Genomic DNA, 22,024 nt, shown 5'->3' on the forward strand with positions numbered 1-22,024 from the left:
TAGTATTAGTTCAGAGGTGTATGACTATTTCTAAGGTGCTTATAGGTCAAATGAGAACCAATTTGGAAGTATGAAATTCCTGCATGCCTTGAGAAAATTGTATGTGATTAATTTGTTCATTTTTGTTCTACCATTATATTCATAGAGGTTAGTCACTGGGTGATGCTTTTAGTGAAGTTGCTGATCGCCTTCTGTGCCACTGATGCCCCAATGGTCAAAACAAACATATAATGTGCCTATTTGAAATTACTCAGCAGGTGTTTTATTGGTCCTAACAGCTGGAGTCTATCTGGTGTAGCAAACGAAGCCAAAATACCAATTTCTATTTTTATATTTTAAAATATAAATCATTTTTATTGCAACAAGGCAGAGTTTTACCCCTTTTATCCAAGAGAACTGAGACATGAGGGCTTAGCAACATTATTTCACATTACAGGGTAGAGACCCCATTAGCTTTCCATTTGCATCTGTTGTCCACCAGAATAGCACACTGTTTATAAAATGTAGTCTCCCAAATATTAAAGACAGCTCTTTAAGACTGGTAATATCTTTATAAGTGAACTTCTATAAGTGAGAATCTTTATTTCAGACCAATTATTTCAGCTAACTCTCAGGTATAATTTTGATTGATCCTATCCCTTAAACTAAAAAACTAACTGGAGACCGACTTGTGGACACAGAGAACAGACTGACAGCTGTCAGAGGGGAGAGAGTTGGGGGTTGGGTGAGAAGGGATTAAGCAAAGAAAAAAAAGAAAGACTGATGGACACAGACTACAGTATGTTGATTGCCAGAAGGAAGGAGGAGTTGGCAGAGGTAGAAGAAGGTAAAGGGAGGATAAATGGTGAGGGAAGGAGACTTGACTTGGGTGATAAACACACAATGCAATATACAGATAGTGTACTCTAGAATTCTATACCTGAAACTTATATCATTTTATTAACCAATGTCATCGCAATAGAGTCACTTAAAAATAATAAAGAGCCCTGGCTAGTGGTGCTCAGTGGTTAGAGCATCGACTCAGGCACTGAAGGGTCATGGGTTTGATACCTGGTCAAAGGCACATACCTGGGTTTCAGGTTCATCCCCAGGCCTGTTTGGGCTCATGGAGAAAGCAACCAGCTGACTTATCTCTCTCACCTCTCTCTCACGCTCTCTTTCTCTCTCTCTCTCTCTCCCTTTACTCTGTCCCTCCCTTAGTCCCGCCCTTCCACTCTCTCTAAGAAGCAATGGAAAAAATATCTTCAGATGAGGATTAAAAAATAAATAAGTAAATGATGATCCTATCTTTTGAAGTATAAGTACCTAAGAGTATTAGAATGCAAGAAAACATTTCAGCGAAATTATGATTGATCAATTATATATTGAGGACCTTAAAAGATTTTAGGACTTATTAAGTCTTCAAAATAGTCCTTTCAAGTAAACAAACTATACACTCTCTGAGATGGGAATGGGTGAACAGATATACAGAATTGCCCTTTTATGAATAAAAAAATCTCTAGACATGTAGGAATATTGACAGCAATTCATTTTTGCTAGTAAATCAGTAACTCACAACTTCCTCTCTAGAATTTCTAATTTCTGAAAATAGTAAGGGCAAATCAATAACCTGGAAGCCATTAAACCTACTCTTCAACTGAGTACCCATAAAAATGACACAGGGGAGGGGGGTTTGTATTAAATGTTCCAGGGATTGGGAAATATGACATTGTCAACTAATAGTTGTTGGAGCCAATTTAACGCCAAAAGGAATCCTCAATGTGGGGTGCTGTAAAGAAAACGGAACTTTATTCAGTGAAAAAACAGCTCAATTGTGATACAGCAGCCTGTGAAAACAGCATGACGGATGCAGCCCTGGGGACAGCTGGCCCTGCAGCCAGGCCCCTCTCCAGCTAGACAGCTCTAATGGGCTCCTCCGTGGTCTGCTAAGATGTTCCCTGTGCTGGTATGCTTTGCTCTGCAATGGTCTGCTCCACTCTGCTCTGGTGAGACATTTTCAGTATTTCAGCTCATCCAGGGAGACTCAGTCTTCAGTGCAAAGGGAAAGTGTGTTCCTAGAGCCAGAGCAGAGCTGGCTTATATGAATGGATGTCTCTGACCTGGTCCCTGATTGATTTGTCCTCATGCAAATGAGGACTCCAAATCCCCACAGTTTGATTGGTCCAAAAGGCACTGTCCTGATTGGTCAGAATAGAGTTGCTGTAGTTGGTCAAAACTGCACAGCTCCCATTGGATGGGGAAAGCCTCAATCCTATTGGTTGAAATAGGATTCCAGGAACTCCTTTCTAAGGGCCAATCAGATGGCAGGAACACAGTGCAGGCAGTCAGTTCAGTACAGAGGCAGGCAGTCCACTTCAGTCTTCTCCATAAAGTGCAGTTTACATGAGGGGCCCTTATGCAAAAATAGCTGCTAGGTTCATCCCCAGGCCTGTTTGGGCTGTTTTTTTAAAATTTGAGCCCAGTTAGCCACCAGGAGCTCTTTTTAGTAGGTATCTTCTCCACCCCCCACAACCCCCAACCCCCGGGTTCACAACATGGTCCTGTGTATGCTAAACCACCTCAGTGTAGAGAAAGTGAATATTGTGATACTTTGTTCTCTTTTTGTCTTATGAAACGATGAAGTTACTACAAAAGAACAGATACATCCTCCACTGAGATTATTTCAAGCCAGAGTAAACACTTTGGGAGGAGAGTTCTCTTTGTCCCGAAAAGAAAGAGATTGGAAATTAGAAATCTTGTTAAGGTATTCACTTACCTCACAAAGAAGAGAGAGGTGAAACCTAGTGTATCAATTAGGGATAGGATCAGGAATTCAGAGTCACTCTAAAAATTTAAAGTATGAAAGTTTTATTTGGGGAAATTAGAAGTTATTTAACTTTGAAAGGAAGAGAAGAGGGAGCAAAAGTCAGGAAAGTTAGGACAGATTACCCAGCCTTCAGTACTGAAGCAGGAGGTTCTCCTAAATTCATGCCCAAACCACAGGAAGTCCTCAGAACTTTTATAAGATTCCCATGTATTTTAATCTGCAGCAGTGAAGTGAGTAGTTCTCAAGAATGCTCATTGCAACTTCTGTGAATGCCATGAACGTATGCAGAGTTCTCACCAATTTATATATATACTAGTAGCCCATCGCGTGATATCGCGCACAGTAGGCCTCCCGCTGCTTCTGCGGGAGCCAGCGGGAACCACAGTGTGCCGCCAGGAGCTGTGCTGCTTTCATGGGAGCCGTGTGGCTTCCGCAGGAGGCAGAAGAGAGCTGCCGGCGCCCATGCGAGCCGGGAGGGAGCCACGCTGCTTCTGCGGAAGGGAAGCCCACTATCTCCTCTCTGGGCCTACGCTCGGCCGTGCAGGCTGTGGGCCGGCCCCCCGTCCCTGTCTGTGTCACTCCGGCTCCAGGGGACTGGCCCAAGCTGGGCGTGGCAATGAAGCAAGCATTCTGCCAGGCCACTCATGCTGCCCACTCTCAGCAGCCACCCCCCCGGGACTGGAGGACTCTGGCAGGGCTGAGAGGACTAGGCGCCACCATCTTGGAGCTATGGGTGCAGCCATCTTTGTGATGGAGTGATGGTTAATTTGCATATTACCCTTTCATTACATAGGATAGCATGTGTCTAGGTTAATTCTTTTTTTAAAATATATTTTATTGATTTTTTTACAGAGAGGAAGGGAGAGGGATAGTCAGAAACATCGATGAGAGAGAAATATCGATCACCTGCCTCCTGCACACCTCCTACTGGGGATGTGCCTGCAACCAAGGTACATGCCCTTGACTGGAATCAAACCTGGGACCTTTCAGTCCGCAGGCCAACACTCTATCCACTGAGTCAAACCAGTTAGGGCTAGGTTAATTCTTAATTAGTCAAGTTTCCTTGGACCTCATGTCTGTCCACATGCCTGCTAGCAGCTGCTTCCAGAGTAACGACCTCTCCTTCTCTTCTGCTTCCCAAGCCTTGTGTATCTTTCATTGACAGATTTTAGCCATGAAACAAGTGGAAAGGGAATTCTGGGAAATGTCGTTCTCAGCACCTCCTCTGCATGGCATAAGAGATTTTATGAGGGTGGTGGATGCAGAGATAAAAATAAACAAAATAGCATAGTATTTAGAAGTAGGTAATGATGGATTTTTTTTCTATCAGCATAAAGGGCAGCAGTAATAGTAGTCAGAGAGACCGGGAATAAGAGGACAGGGATTTCTGGGAGCTGAGGTACACCATAATAAAACAACATGGCCACTATAGAAAGGCAGCATTCAATTGAGTGGGGGGTGGAGTGTTGTGGTATTTGTTACCAAAAATAATTCCTTTGGTGTTGGTGACATCCTAGTATGCTATCATCCCAAGGCTTATTTAACTTAGCATACGTGACAGGTGGAGGCAATTTCAAGTAACAAAAAAGTTTTAAGATCAAGAGAAGAAATAAGGGAAGGCAGCAAACCCTAAATTTTAGAAAAATCCTGTACATCTGGGTGAAATGTCTATATCCTGTGTATCTCAATAAACAAATTGGAACCAGAAAAGAAATTCAGTTGTTCTTACTGGTGATTTGAAAAAGTCTTCCCCTGCTCAAGGGTTTAAATTTCTAAGATTAGAGTGGAAACCACCCGTTCTATTTTTCTTCTCATCCCTAAACTAGAAACAACATGTTGACTTGCACAGAGGGGAAGATTTTCACCACATTTGGCACCACTCTCTTTGGAGTGGGTCTTTTCCCTTTAAATGCACAAAGAAGAGTGATGTTGTTGACAAGTAACTGATTTAAGAGAATATGCATAGTTGCAACTTGTTGAGACTAAAAGGAAATACTTTGTTTTGGTTCCTCTGTTCTCCAACTGCCAATCCAAGGACATATTTCCAAATGTTGACTGCAGCATTATTTGGAACTTTTATTGTTATATTTAGAAGTATTAAATGATATGCTTTCTAATTTGCTAGAATGGCCTTTTACCTTGAAGCTCCCTCCATTTCAATGAGACCTTGACGTTCCTTGCCTCAGTACATAAAAGTTATGGAAGAAAAGCAGAGAAAAAAAAGCAATTTAAAGTCTATTTTGGAACTAGTGAAGGATTAACTGTTTAGAGAGAAAACTATATTTTACTTCCAAAAGCCCAGGCATTGAGAATTAGAAGCCAAGTCCATAAAAATTTCAGTATAACATATAATGATAAACAAGCAAATTCTCCCCCACCAAAGGAAATAAAAGACCTTATGAATTAGAGGACAGAAAATATCTGATGGAGAAGCAAGATAATGAAGGCCTAGTTAGTACCTCTTAAATGTGATTCTAAGCATTCCTTTTCCCAAGATGTATGTCCCTGGAATGGGCTGGAGAGAATAGAAACTACTTATAGGTACAGGGGTCTTAGAGAAGACAGGACTGATGCTTTGTACTTCAGATGAAGCCCAAGTAGGTCAAAGACCTTGAAAAGTTCTCTGGTGTCATCATGGTTCAGCAGCAGGACCAGAGAAATGGCGATATGCTATATATAAAACAGAGGTCCTGAAACTATCCTAGTAATTTCCTGTGGCTCAAGAGAGGGATGAGAGAGCACTCAAACATTCCCTATTTCCCATGAATATAGAACACAGTAGTAGAGAAAGGTTTAACAAACCCAAAGGTGACAGGATTAGGAGGATACAGCATCTGGCATGGACCACTAACTGGATATTATATGGACTGCAGTAGATGCCAGAAGGGATATTTGTCAGGGATCAAGAAACAGACACTTCTTTCCCAACAATGCCACAGCATTACATGAACACTTGGAGCTTTGATGTTACCCTGGGAAGAATGCAAGGTATAAGGAAGAAACATAATTTGGCTGAGTAAAGTTTGTATTCATTGAGTTTACTTTGAATCACCTATGATGTGAAGTACTCAACTACAGAGAGAATGGGGCCTCAAGAAACTAATTAAATTCTGTTTCAGGAAAAAAACAATTTTGCACATTGGAATTTGTGTTTTATGAACTTTATACTGACTGTATCACAGTCTACTCTATGAACAGAGGGTACATATGACACAAAATATAAAGGCACACCAAAATAATTTCATCTAAAACTATTAAGTATTGTGGAAATGACAAAAACATTATCAATGAGACACAACAGTGAAAGAAATGAGCTATATTTTCTATTTCAAAAGGCAGTCAACTAGTACATTAAGGATACCTAATGGGACCTTTTATTGCCCAGTGCCTCAGAAATTAGGCTATAATGATATCTAATTTTATATATATATATATATATATATATATATATATATATATATATATATATCAATGATGAGAAAGAATCATTGATCAGCTGCCTCACTGGAGATGGAGCCTGCAACCTGGGCATGTGCCCTGATCAGGAATTGAACTGTGACCTCCTGGTTCATAGGTCGATGCTTAATCACTAAACCACACCAGCTGGGCTAACATGAATGTTATGCCTCCTCTAAAAGAAAACCAAGCCAAACCGGTTTGGCTCAGTGGATAGAGCATTGGCCTGTGGACTGAAAGGTCCCGGGTTCGATTCCGGTCAAGGGCATGTACCTTGGTTGCGGGCACATCCCCAGTAGGAGGTGTGCAGGAGGCGGCTGATCGATGTTTCTCTCTCATCGATGTTTCTAACTCTCTATCCCTCTCCCTTCCTCTCTGTAAAAAAATCAATAAAATATATTTAAAAAAATAAAAAAATAAAAGGAAACCAAATCTTGACATCAACTCTTCTCATTGTAACCATTAACTGAAGTATGATCTGTAGTTAAGACATAGGAGATATAAACAAATATGTACATACTAGAGGCACGATGCACAAAATTCATGCAAGGGTAGGCCTTCGGAGCCCTGGCTGCCTCGGCCCTCACAGCCCCAGCTGCCTCACAGCAGCCCCGGCACCTCAGCCGCTGCCTTGTAGCCACGGCTTCGTCTGGAAGGTCATCCAGACAGTCGTTCCACTGTTCAGCCGTTTGGTCAATTTGCATATTACATTTTTATTATTACAGACTTTTTTTCTAATTATTTTTATTTGTATTTTCAAGGAGTAATAGATACCACTGAAATTTGGCAAACAGAGATTTTTTTAGTTGTTTTAGAAAATCTGTCCCAAGCATTCATGCACACGACAACAGAAAATTTAGGGAATTTTGGTTCAAGACATGCAAATGGTAGAACTGAGCCTTAGCTTTTCAAGTTTGTATATCTTCCCACCTTGTTTACTGGTAATGCAACAGTTCTCTAAAGCAGATAACTGAGTTTGTGAGTTCTGGGGAGAGAGGTATCCCATTACTTGCTTGGCTAGTGCCAAGTATTTATTTTGGTAATTAGTAAAATGTCTCTTTGCAATGTATTGTAATGTACCTCTGAACAAAGTATGTTATAAAAAAAAATCTTCCAACACAAATTAAATAGTATAGCAGAAGTTAAAAGAGCAACTATTTCAGACCTACTTTGAAGTCCATTGCTTTAAAAAAAAGATAATTTTTAATGACATATCTCAAGTGAAGAGCTAATTCTAGAGATAATCCCCAACCTGTAAAACAGACCTGTGTTACAATTTTTAGGTATTCAGGTGAATGGAAACTCATATACTACTGGTGATTGGATGACTGGATTGGAATGTTTATCTCCTGTCACCCTAATCCATTTTATGAACACTAAACTCAAAAATAACAAAAAGTACTCAGCCCTACACTTCTGATATTTTTACTTCTAGAAAATTTTCAGAGGCCATAACAATAAAAATAATGGAAGAGTTTACCACTTTTTTTCCATGTCACTTCAACTTGTACTTTTATCAGCCTGGAAAATCTGTCCAAATGGGGGAATTCTCTATATTCTGTCAAAATCTCACAGTATTGTCATCAGCAGAAGGAGCAGATACACTTTAATGGGGCTGTTTAATCTTGAATCCTGCATGCAGAATTATACCTTGAGTCAGCGAACAGACACTATTTCCCTTAAAAATGTCAGGACCTTTATGAAGACACTCCTTCACATAGTAACAGAAGTACGAAGTGGTTTAGATAAGGCAGAATATTTCAATGTGTTTTAGTTCCTTTCTCCCCGACGGTTTCAGAGGGTGTATAAACTACAGAAGTAAGATGTAAGAAAAGAAAAATCCAAGATAATTGTCACATTTTATAAAATCTCATCCTTTTAATATAATAGAGCTGTAATGGTGGCTGGGACTAAGATGATGGCAATAGTCAAAAACACAAAACAAAACAAAAACAACAAACAGGTTACAGAGATTCTGGAGACAGGCTGCTTTCAGTCCCCTTTGTTGGTTCCTCCTCTCCTTCCTGACCACTGAATGCAGGAACGTCACAGCGCTCAGTCCTGCCATCTCTCTTCTATCTCTACTCTTTCCCTGGGAGCTCTCAGTCTTATGGGCACAAATGCTATCTGTAGCCCAAATTTCCCAAATTAATATATTCATTTCTCACCTATCCCTGGAATTTCAATATTTACATTTCTTCTGCTTACCTGACATCTCTATTTGGATGTCTCATGGGTGTCTCAAGTTTAACTTTACCCTCCTTTTCTGTTTCAGTTTTTCGTATCTCAGTAAATGGCAGTAAAATCTACCTAGTTTTTCAAGACAGAACCCTTAGTTTCATCCTTAATATTTTCCTCTCCAATAATTCACATGCATAACCCATCAGTATGCACTGCTATTGATAATTTCAAAATATGTATCAAACATGTCCATTTTGCTTCATTTCTATTATCACCAACACAGTTTAGACTACCATCATGTGTCTCAGGGGGCACTGCAAGAGCCTCCTAAATGGCCTTGGTACTTCTTTTGCCCCTTTCATCACTGTTACACATGGAAATCAGAGAGGTCTTTGAAAAATATAAAATTAGCCATAGCCAGCTTGGCTCAGTGGATAGAGCATCGGCCTGCAGACCAAAGGGTCCCGGGTTCAATTACAGTCAATGGCACATACCTTGGCTGCAGGCTCCTCCCCAGCCCAAGCCCTGGTTGGGGCTCGTGCAGAAGGCAACCAATCATTGTGTTTCTCTCACATCAATGTTTCTGTCTTTCCCGTTCTCTTCCACTCTCTCTAAAAACCAATGGAAAAATATCCTTGGGTGAAGATTAAAAAATTACATATATATATATATATATATATATATAAAATACATATTGATTATATATGTATTATATATATTACATATATAATATATATAAAGTTTTATCTAATTATGTATGTATATATATTAAATATATATATATACATATATATATATATATATATACACACACACATATATATATACATTATTAGATAAAACTCTATTGATTAAAACCCTTTCCTGGCTTTTCTTCACAGTTAGGATAAAATTCAAATTATAACTCATGGCCTAAAGGCTTTAAATAGTATGTCCCCTAACTATTTCTCTAACTCGATGTTAACCACTCTCCCCATTGCTCACTTCTCTCCAGTCATATGGGTCATCTTTCAGTTCATTGAACATAACAGGCTCTTCCTCAATTCAGGGCTTTCATAGATGCTCCTTCTTCCATCTAGAATATTCTTCCCTCTCTTGCACGAGTGGGTCATTATCATTCTTTAGGACTCATCTTAAATCCTAACGCCTCAGATAAACCTTCCCTGATATATCATACCTATCACAGGCACTTCACTATACTCCATCTCTTGTATGTATTAAATTTTTTCATAGAACTTATTGATTTTAATTATACAATTATTTGATTATTTATTTTTTCTCTCTCTCCTACCAGAATGTAAACTTCATAAACTCAGTACACTATTTGTCTTATTCACCAATATATAGTCATAACTTAGCAGGTCCACAGTAAATATTAATAAATTAATAAACCAGAATCAGAATTTAATCACAGGTGTTTTTACCTAACTGTATATATTTCTATTTAATTCCACATCCTTGGCACTTGCTACTGCACTATACTCTCTAAATGTGGATTTTATAATAGTTATAGAGCTTGGAGTTATCTTTGTAGTCCAGAGTACTCAAGAATCATTTTCTTGAACTATAAAGTTGCTCTATCTGGGTCACGTGGGATGGACCTCATTTCACTATGGCTAAGTCATCTGCCTTAAGGCTTTATTTGTCATCTTCATTATAAACCTCCACTTGGTAGGAAGCCACAGCTGTGTATTTATATCCAAAATGAAAAATAAGTGTTCATTATTTTATTCTATAGAGGGTAAAGTAGGGCCCAATGAAAAATTTGTTATAACCAGCAACATGACTAATTAGTTTCCCAATCTTCCATGTCTACTTTTAGATTAATATCTCCAAAGAAACCTCCACTGATTCCTCTGAGAGCTGGCTAGTTACCTCAGTGATCACATGATATGATTAACTCTTTATTTCCCCTACTTAAAAATATTTTCATGTATGTACTTTCATCTCCTAGTAAGGGCTTCACATCTAATAAAACTAACAATCATAGTAATAATAAATAACATTGGTAATGTTTATGTGTTCTAAGTATGTTGCATGCGTTATTAAACCCTCATCAAAACCACATGCAGTAGGTACTATTACAATCTCAGTCTTCCTAATAAGGAAACTGAGACATGGCGATGTTAAATTACATGTACAAACTGCAAGAATTGGAGGAAATATTTGAACCCAGGAAGTCTGACTCCACAGCCTGGGCACTTAAATACCACCTATACTCCTTAAGTGTTGATTCTATAATAGTTCTTACCTGAGTGAGGGAGCCTGAACTCCTCTCAAGTTCAATACATAAGGACTTCCAAAACAAAGAGATCCACACTGGTATGTATAGATCACTCATACTAAGATACGAGATTTCTGTAGTTCTCAATAAATGTGATTGAACACGTGGGATGATTTGGTTTCATCCATATCATGGAGCCAAAGGATAGCGTAAGAGAAAGGAGGCATTGATTTTACATTCTAGGCTCCCAATGGGCAGTTGAAACACTTCAATTCAGGAAACATTCATGAGAACAAGTATATCCTTTGTCCATCAATGTAATGTGAAAGAATGTCAAGTTCTGGTTTAGAGTCAAAATCTGAGCTGAAGATACGGCAGGTGAAAGAAAAAACATTTATAAAGAAGAAAGGAAAAAAGTACAAGATATTATTGACTTCAGGTCAATTTATTATTTGTGGTTTGTTTGTTGTTTTTTTAATCCTCACCCAAGGATATTTTTTCTATTGATTTTTAGAAAGAGTGGGAGAGGGAGAAGCCTGCAAATGAGGTACGTGCCCTTGGCCGAAATTGAACCTGGGACCCTTTGGTTCGCAGGCTGACACTACCCACTGAGCCAAACCAACTAGGGATCACTTTAGGTCAATTTAATTTTTGAAGCTGCCAGTCCAAAGATTTGTCCAGCACATAACTGAAATTAGCATAATTTGTATCAAGACTAGACTTGAAATCCTCGGGGTACTGTATTACACTGACAATGATATACCAGACATTCAGTGAGTTGAAACATTTCCCCATTTTACACCATTAGTTTCTTAATGATTTGCAACTACTTGCCTGCAAAATAATAAACCAGGAGAATTGGTCCTAGTTAAGAAATCTTTCACTTTATTTCTAAGTTTGAACCGACGTTGGAACTTTTATAAACAGGAACTACAGTGCATATCTGTACAGAGAGAGAGATGCCACCTTCAAAAATCAGAGCTATTGTATGAAGAAAATCACTTTAAGTAAAACGTTTAAAGCTCTTTGTCCTTAAAATGCATTGTTTACCTGCATGTACCAAACACTATGATAGAGCTGGCACAACATGGAGCCTAGCACAAAGCCCTTCACATAGAAAACACCCAATAAATGCCAGCCATCATCTGTTTGAATCAATTCTCTCTTTCTTGCCAGAACTTTTGCAAAACCATAGCTCGCTCATAGCAAAATGTGAAGAGTTTTCAGTACATTTTCATCACCACCACATATCACATGCACATCCACAATTACACCTTTCAGCCGTCTAACTGCTACCTGGAGTGCTCTAAAGCAATCTCTGGTATTTCCCTCATAAACAGTGCCTCATGCTCTGCACAGTGATTCCTTTCTCCATCAAACTTTACCTCTTTGGTTATCCATTCCTATGGGACCTGCCATCACCTACCCTGAGGAAGCAACCTGACAAATTAACACCCCCCTTTTTTTCTTTTTTACAATTAAATACTTTTTAAACTGAGAACTTATAGAAACACGAAGAAATTTTTTTCTGATAGTGGAATTTTGGTATAATGGGAAAGATTGGGGCAGATTGAAAACAGCAAGATAATAAAATGGTTTTTCTACTGTTATTCTCCCATACAACATCAATTTTGACTGTCACCCATGAATGAAAATGTCTTAGTGAAAGCCCTAACGCCCAGTGGACAGGTTTCCAGCAGTTTTAGAGAAAAAAAATCCGAGATTGGACACATTGAAGAGGGTAAGGAACAGTTTCACTTTGCTCATGTCACTTCTCCAAGGTGGATGAAAAAGAATATACAATGGAATATTATTTAGCCATAAAGAGAAGGGAAGCCTAAGTATGAACCATTATGCTAAGTGAAATAAGGCAGAAAAATACAACTACTATATGGTCTTACTTATATGTGGAATAGAAAAATAAAAGAATTAAGTCAAACTCATCGAAACAGAGTAGAATGGTGATTGCTAGTGGCTGGGGGTTGGGGAAAATGGCTGATGTTTGTCATAGGGCACAAACTTTCACCTATAAGATGAATAATAAGTTCTGGGTATCAATGTACATCATGGTTACTATCCTATATAATAAAAGCCTAATATACTAAGTGTCCGGTCATCCATTCAACCAATCAAAGCATAATATGCTAATGATATGCCAAAGCTGCTTAACCACTCGCTATGACATGCACTGAACACCAGGGGTCAGACAGTTGACCCGTCGAATAGTTGCTATGATGTGCATTGACCACCAGGGGGCAGATGCTCCAACCAGTAGGTTAGCTTGCTGCTGGGGTCCAGCTGATTGGGACTGAGCAAGACAGGCTGGACACACCCTTGAAGCCCTTCTGCGGACCTTCCCCAGCTGGCCAACCTCCCACGTCCCTCTCTGACCTCGATTGTGTACCAGTGGAGTCCCTCAGCCTGGCCTGTGCCCTCTCGCAATCCAGGACCCCTCGGGGGATGTCAGAGAGCCAGTTTTGGCCTGATCCCACTCAACACAGGAGCTTCCCCCTTGTGGTCAGTGCACTCCCACAGGGGGAGCGCCGCTCAGCCATGGCTGGAGAGCACAGAGGCAGTAGCCGGAGCCTCTCCCACCTCCATGGCAGCGTTAAGGATGTCGATCTGATGGCTTAGGCCCACTCCCCGCATCAGCCGGACATCCCCTGAGGGCTCCTGGACTGCGAGAGGGTGCAGGCCGGGCTAAGGGACGCCCCCTCCCCAGTGCACAAATTTCATGCACTGGGCCTCTAGTAGTTAATAATACTGTATTATATAGTTGAAATTGGCTGAGAGATCTTAAGCATTCTTACCACACTCACAAAAAGATGTAGGGTGATGGATGTGAGGTGATGGTTGTGTTAATTCACTTGATTGTGCTACTAATTTCACAATGTATACACATCAGATCATCACATTGTATACTTTAAATATATAAAATTGTATCTTTCAATTACACCTCAATAAAACTCAGGAAAAATGGGATTGGTGAATGAGATATTGCAGAAACATTTACCATCTGTGCATAATGCCTAACCTTTTACTTGAACACAATTTTTAGTGTAAATGAGTTTTCAATGTGCATTAACAGTAAGGCATTTAAGTTTTATGAACTTATGTGGTAAATTGTATAACTTGTCTAGGCATTTCTGCCTACTCTATGTTTTAGAAGTCTAGAGGACCATGTCATAGCATATAGCTTATGTTATTAAGAGGAAGGGATCTAAACAGTGGTTCTCAACCTTCCTAATGCTGCGACCCTTTAATACAGTTCCTCATGTTGTGGTGACCCCCAACCATAAAATTATTTTCATTGCTACTTCATAACTGTAATTTTGCTACTGTTATGAATTGTAATGTAAATATCTGATATGCAAGATGTATTTTCATTGTTCGCGACCCACAGGTTGAGAACCGCTGATACTTTGTCAAATGAAAAACTTTTATTAGTAAGTTTGTACCAACACTTTCTCTGTAACACAATGATAAGTTCAGCTTGATATAGAGGAAGAAATACTGACCTAGGACTCAAGTTACTCCCTCTTGCGAGTTCATCCTCTATAATATGAAGGATTTGAATTAGGAATCTCTAAATCTTCTTCTCGCTCCAGTATTCTACTAAATGTCTAAAGGTTATACTACCAAAATTTCAATGAACAAATGTTCACATATAAGGTTACATTAAGTTTCACAAAAAATAGAAATGGGAAGTGTTTGGGTTTTAAGTTCCTCTACCCAAATATATTATTTATTTAAATAGGAGAACCTAGAAGACAGAAATGTTTACAATCCAAGGCAATATATATCTAATGTATAATATTAAATAAACATCACAAATGTGTGTGTGTGTGTGTGTGTGTGTGTGTGTACACACTCTCAAGAAACTGAGCTCCTCAAATTTGACCACCTAGTAGTTTTTGCCCATCTGTGAAGCCAGCTTCATACAAGTCAAGCACCACAAAATATACAATGTGCAAATTGGGAGTAATTTTTTTCTATAGAAAACACTGTGCAATTACTTCTTATTTAAATGTTATGCATGTGCCTTTGGAGGATAAAATATTTGGAATAGCTTTTCAATTTTGATATTAAAAATCCTTACATCATTAGGAAACAAAGAGACATGAAAATCCGTACACATGGACTATAGGAATAAAGCTCAGACAGGAAGGAAACAGCTTATTTTATGATTTTTGTCTAATTTATATTTTAATGTTTGTATTACACATAGAGGCTCATTAGATATACATATCATACATTATTAAGCAGAGCTGGTAGCAGGTCATAATTTTTTCTATGAGGAAAAATGGGATTTGAGCAAGGAAAAGAATAAATGAACACCAAAAAAAGTGACATTTCTATAAAAGATTTTTAATCAATAGCAAATATTTTTTCAAGTTCTTTTCAAAGTATTTTTTAGGAAGTGGGAAGGAAAATAAAAAAAAAAAGCTATAGCTACTTGAGACCAAACTATCCAAGTGCATTATTATCTAAACTGTTAAACAAATATGTTGGCTGATAGAAAGACTGTTTAAAATCTCTTCCTTTGATCTATCTACTCCTTAAAATGGACTGATACACTCAAAAAGTATATTTTTTTAAATGACGGTGGGCTGGAAATAGTGGGGGGAGCACTTTGTGAAATGTATGATTGTCTGACCACGATGCTGTACACCTGAAACTAATACAAAGTAATATTGAATGTAAACTGTAATTGGAAAGTAAAATTTTTTAAAAGTAAAAAAAAAATAGACAGTAGGCAGACATTATTTTCTTGTTCCATGCTATACCTTTCTTTTGGTGTCAAATACATAAGTCAACAGGAGGCCTTTTAATGAGCCAAGGGATTGAAGTATCTTCTATGAATAGTTACTGCTGCTGGTGGAAAACCCACATTTCCCCTCTATTTCCACTATAAAGAACACTCTCTGTGGGTGTGTGGACAGATGAATCACATCTGCTGAATACAGCCACTTACTCTCCTGGACAGGGCTGGACATACACTAATTCAGTCTTAATCTTTGGATGCTTTTTTCCTAAACTCTGTAAAAAGCTCCACCACCAAAGTTTTACAACAGTATGTGCCATAACTTGATGGATATTTATGTTTTAGTCCCCTTGATGAGGTAGAGTGACATTGGTTAATATCAAGTTCTGGGAAAAATCCCAATCAAAATTATATTTACAGTTCATCTCACATGGCGGAAGGCTTCTGTGTATGACCAATCTAATCTGTTTCATGTTGACACTACTCAGTGTAAGGTTTGAAGAAAGATTTTTTTGAACTCTTATAATTTCAGAGATACACCCTAATTAGAGTCTGTAGCCCCCATCTATAATAATTAATTAGCCAGTCAACATTAGCAGGTGCTTTGAGCTATATGTTAAATGATGAGAATTAATTTTTATTCAGAATCTGCCACAGACTTTGTCCAAATTCCTCCAGACAGCTAGCTGTGGTTACAGTGGAATTAGTGACCCTATGAGAAAGTGTAGCTAGCCTTCTGTTATGGCAGATTTCTACTAAAAATTAATCACCAGAAAACATAATCAACAATAAAATTGTTGACTTAGATTTCACAAATGATCAGATCTTACATTTGGAATTCCTTAATACTGAGTGAACACATGTGCAAGTGGCAGGACAATGTTATTCACCCACTGTATCTATGCTTCCACCTGTGGGCCTAAGGTAGCAGTAGGAGCAGAACAGTTTATTCATTTATTAGGAAATCTGTATTAATTCAGTTCCATAACTCTAGATACAGATTAGCCATATCAACACTTTAGAACCATTCCTACACAAAAACATTGCCAAAAGTTAATTAATTACATTCATTCATTAAGCATAGGTATTTTTAAATACAGCATCTACTATGTACCAAGAATAACATTAGGTATTAGACCTATGGGATGAACAAGTGAAACAAAAGGTGCCTGCCTACCTTTTAATTGCACACAATGTAGTTGAGCTAATAGAAAACAATAGAGCAATTGCAACTGTTGGAAAATAATAAAGTTAAGTTAAAGTACATAAAGTGTGACTGGTAATGAGGAAAATGACCACTATTGGAGTACAAAACATGCCTTTCAATGAATAAGGGTCTAAACCGAGATCTGAATAATGTTAAATTTGATGGGGAAAATGCATTTATTTGAAGGAATTGACTGGATGCTTCAGTCAACGTAACAATCAAACCTGTAGCCCCACACAGACATAGTCACAGGACTTAATCATCTTTTTGGAGAAGCATCCCAGAGAAGCAGCATAGTTTAATGAGAAGAGGAATGGTGTGTGAGATTCACTTTAAATGCTAGATGCTTTATGTATGTAGTATCTCTAAACCTTAAAACTAGTTCACAAGAGCTATATTTCTATTGCTCTTTTACCATGAGTTGGAGTGAGGCACATATCACTCTAACCCTCTGTCTCTTCCAGAAACTGGGGGTAATATTTATATTGCTGGAAATTCCTAAATTTAATGTTTTTAGTCTCCCAGAAGAGGAAATTTTCGTTTTCCTCTTGAGATAATTCTAATATTCAGGATTTCTTAAACATTATAACCCCCAAACATGCATATAAGCATAACCAATGGACATAAGACACTGGGGGGTAGGGGATGCCGGGGGATTGTTAAGGGTGGGAAAAAAGGAGACATATGCAATACTCTTTGTAATACTTTAAGCAATAAAACAATTAAAAATAAATAAATAAATAAAATTCATGTGTATATCACTTGGTTCTTTAGCTAGCATTACCTAAAATTTCACTAGTAGTAATAATAGAAGTAAAAACTTAAGCAGCAATTTAAATTTAGAGACAGATTAACGTGGTTGGGTTTTAGTTCAAAGGCTAGTGAATAAATATAAATGATCTTTCAAAATCTTTTCTAACACAATCCTATCTAATAAAGAGGGAATATGTTAACTGACCCTCACACCCTTGCAGAGATGGTGGCGTCCACACCCAATAAGGAGGGAATATGCTAATTGACTGTCACGCCCTCAAAGATGGAGTCGCCCACAGCCAATAAGAAGGGAATATTTTAATTGACTGCCCCACCCTAATAAATGGCGGCACCCTTAGTCACAAGATGGCCAGCAGGGGAGGGCAGTTGGGGGCGACCAGGCCTGCAGGGGAGGGCAGTTGGGGGGACCAGGCTGGCAGGGGAGGACAGTTGGGGGCAACCGGGCCAGCAGGGGCGGGGGCAGTTTGGGATGACCGGGCCAGGAGGGGAGCAGTTAGGCATCGATCAGGCTGGCAGGGAAGTGGTTAAGGAGTGGTCAGGCTGACAGGCAGAAGCGGTTAGGGGCAATCAGGCAGGCAGGCAGTTGAATGGTTGGGAGCCAGCAGTTCCGGATTGTGAGAGGGATGTCTAACTGCTGGTTTAGGCCTGATCCCTGTTGGACATCCCCCGAGGGGTCCCAGATTGGAGAGGGTGCAGGCTGGACTGAGGGACACCCCGCCCCCCCGCAGTGCACAAATTTCGTGCACTGGGCCTCTAGTGATATTATAATGTTTAATTAACCTTTGGAAATTTCCAATATAAATATCACCATCATCAAGGAACATATTCCAAATAGTTATTTGCTGATATAGTAATATTGACATGTGTCAGGCAAGGACAGTAACAAAATAGCTACAATCTGTTTTGCACAAAACATAACTATGTCAAATGCTAAAATATGGAAGAAAAACAAATGGTCCCTTTGGAAATTCTAGTTTGAATGTGTCCTTTGAAAAATTATCTCGCATCAGTATTATACACTGCCTGGTAGACTAATGGCCCAAATGATGATTGAGTAGCTATCTATCAACAGATGGGGAAATAACCTGTTATTGAGGACAATTATAATTTCACATAAGTTGGTTCACTGGTTGATAGCACCTATCAGAAAATGTACTTGAATTTATATTAACTGGTTTTTAAAATCTGTTGCAGAGTTTTCATGGTGGAATATTGAGTTTGAAAAATGACAGTAATTTCCTTGTTGTTGCAAATGAATAATCATTTGCTTTTTAATATTTAAGAAAATAATCCATACAGTAATAATTGACTCTCTACTCGTAAAATTTAATATATTGCCATTTACTTTGCATCCTGATAAATGCAAACCTGTTAGTGCAATCACATAAGAAGCATTTAAAGGTGAAATCAGTGGTAAGCAGGCTGTAAGGAGATTAAATTTCTATTGCATTTTGGATAGGCTTCTTGCTTGTTTGATTATATTCAATAGCTATCTGAAATACATACATTATAAAGGGAGTTACTGGTGTGGTCCTAAAAATTCCAACTGATGAATTTGAAGCAAAGTTTTGAGAGGTAAAGCAGAAGTTGAGACATCTCAATGGGATGTTAGTATGTGAAGGGAGAAGGGGCCTAAAGTAGCTGAAATAATCACTGGCTGAGCTTAAGGAAGACTGACTTTTAGTCCATATTACAGTTACCACACGCTTGACTTGGCTTTATTCATTGGTTACTTGAGAAACTTTGATTAGGTGATATGTAATATAACTTCAGTAATTAAATTCTATATTTCTATTGCTAGAATTTGTTTTGTGTATGTGATAGTCCGTATTTTCAAATGGTGAGGAATAGAAAAATCACATATGTAATATTTTAAGGCTCTTTGAACTGACTGAGCTACTGCATTTGGGGGAAAAATGTTTCCTAGGAAAATTAACAATATATCGAGATCTTAACAGAAACCAGAATTTATAAGATAAAACTACAGATCCCAAAAGAGAAAAGCACATATAATTTTTCTTATGTGAAATATACTCTCTGGGGATAAGGACAGATAGAGATACAGTATTTTTTGAGTTATGTTTCTTTTTTTTCTCCCAATATGAAACCATTTCAAATTTGGAAACAAGAATCTTGATCTTATTTCTAGTTACACTAGAACTCAGGCAAGTAACTGGCTCTTTTTTTCTTTTTGTAGTATAAAAGGAGAACCTCAAACTCCACAAGTTGTATAAATATTGTATAGTCCAACATGCAAGATATCAAACTCAAAAACTTATTCTATATCAGACCTTAACCTCTGTTTCAATCATCTCTGCATAAGTATAAAATATTGGTTATTACAACAACTCATGCACCATGTTGGCATTAGCACCATTTTTGGACTATGTGCAGATTGACTTGTGAGCAGAATGGGAATACTTGTCGAATTCCGAGTAAAATACACATAAATTAGATTAATAGCTTCCCCATTATCAGTGTATGCAAAGACATACAAAAAGGCACTATTGAAATGATTATAAGGCTACAATACATCTTAATGCATTTAAACATTTCAAATGCATGACTTTTTTAAGTAAAAATTTTAGAAAAATGTATACAGAGAATTCTGGGGAAGTTTGTGCAGTGCTAGCACAGTTTTGGATCACATCACAAATACAGGGGGGAAAAAGCAGATCACGGAAGAAATACCTGGCTGCAGCAGCGGTGCAGGGCTAGGAGGCAGGGCAGCGGCGCCTGGGGACCAATAGGCACACAGGCGGTGGCCAGGAGCCATGGAGTGTGGCCCTGGGACTGGGGTGCGCTGTCCACGGCGGGCTTCCCTGTGCAGGACATGGAGACCTGAGGCTGCAAAGCTCCCCAGGGCTCGGTTTGGACCGAGAAGGGGCTGGGCTGCCGCCTGCTAACAGGGCTCTCCCCGCCCCCATCTCGGAGCCCCCCTGCCTCTCTGCTACTGAGCGAGGCCCGCCCAGGGGCCGGGTGCCTACCATGAACGCCTGTCAGTGACTGAGCTCCGGGCAACCACACTGCCTGCATGTATGTGCACTGCGTGTGCCAGGAGCCAGGTACACAGTCCTTTTCTCACATGGCAACGCAGTGGACCTGGGCCAGAAGAGCAGCTTCCACACTGGCCTGGGCACACGCATCAACGGTAGGGTCTTCCCCTATGACCACTCGGGCTATGGCGTTAGCTCGGCTGGACCTTCTGAGAAGGACCTCTTTGCAGACATCCACGCCGCCTGGTGCACCCTGTACGGCATCAGCCCAGACAGCATCGTCCTGTACGGGCAGAGCGTGAGCACAGCGCCCACCCTGGACCTGGCATCCTGCTACAAGGGCGCCGCGGTCCCCACTCACCTCGGGCATGCGCGTTGCCTTCCCAGACACCAGAAAGACCTATTGCTTGGATGCTTTCCCCAACGTACACAAGGTGTCCAAGATCACATCACTGGGGCTTATCCAGGGCACGAAGGACTAGGTGATCGACCCCTTGCATGGGCTGGCACTCTATGAGCACTGCCCCAAGGCCATGGAACCGCTGTGGGTGGATGGCGCCAGGCACCAGGAAGTCACAGTTGGACTCCCAGTGAGGGTACATGTGCCGGTTGCGGGCTAAAATCCCCAGTAGGGGGCAAACAGGAGGCAGCTGATCATTGTTTCTCTCTCATCAATATTTCTATCTCTCTCCACCTTTCCCTTTTCTCTCTAAAACAATTTAAAAAATATATATACAACAATAACAAAACAAAACAAAAAAACCCACAAACTATAAAAGAAAAGATCAACAATTTGGACATTTTCAAAATTAGAAAATGTAAGAAACTGTTAGAAAAACATTTTGAAGTAGGAGAAATATTTGCAAAGTTTACTATATCTGACAAAGGAAAAGTATCTGGAATATATGAAGAACTCCAACCCAGTTATAAGCAAACAACCTAATTAAAAATAGGCTAACAATTTTAACAGGCACTTAATCAGAGAAAATATACAAGTGGCAAATAAGCTCATAAAAAGATATTTAATGTCATTTGTCATTTAGGAAACACAAATTAAAACCACAAAGAGGGAACATTATGCCAAAATATGAGCAGCTTATATTTAAAAGCTTGACTATAGCATGGGTTAGCGAAGATATAGAGCAACTAGAACACTTTTACAGTGCTGGTGGGGATGTAAAATGTCACACTTTGCATAATAATTTGGTAGTTCCTTAAATATTTTAATATACACTTACTATAAATCTTAGCCATTTTCTCCTAGCTATTTACTCAAGAATGATTTAATACTAGACAAAGAAGAAATTTTGCTTTGATGTGAATAACAGGAAAACCAAGTGTAAATAAGCAACAATCAACTAAAAATAGTTTATATTTTCAAATTAATAACATAAGTAAAATTGAGATATTACACAACACTAGCACAATTAGAGAGGAATAAATGTTGCTATACTCTTCTAAGCTTATTCTAAATGAAATAGAATAAGGATTTAATATATACTGAAGTGAGTTGATGATGAATATTGTAATCATTAAAGCAACCATAAAATAGTTATCACTGAAAATCAGTGGAATAATTAAAATTGAATTTAAGGAGACAAATAAATGAAGATAT

General features: G+C 38.9%; 1 pseudogene; it reads left to right on the forward strand.

Annotated features, from left to right (window-relative positions):
- Positions 1–12,311: 12,311 nt before the first annotated feature.
- On the forward strand, positions 12,312–21,029 carry LOC102440843 (annotated as a pseudogene).
- The last annotated feature ends 995 nt before the right edge of the window (positions 21,030–22,024 follow it).

The sequence above is a fragment of the Myotis lucifugus genome, unplaced genomic scaffold (assembly GCF_000147115.1).
Source record: "Myotis lucifugus unplaced genomic scaffold, Myoluc2.0 scaffold_2, whole genome shotgun sequence".
In the NCBI taxonomy this organism is placed as follows: Eukaryota; Metazoa; Chordata; class Mammalia; order Chiroptera; family Vespertilionidae; genus Myotis; species Myotis lucifugus.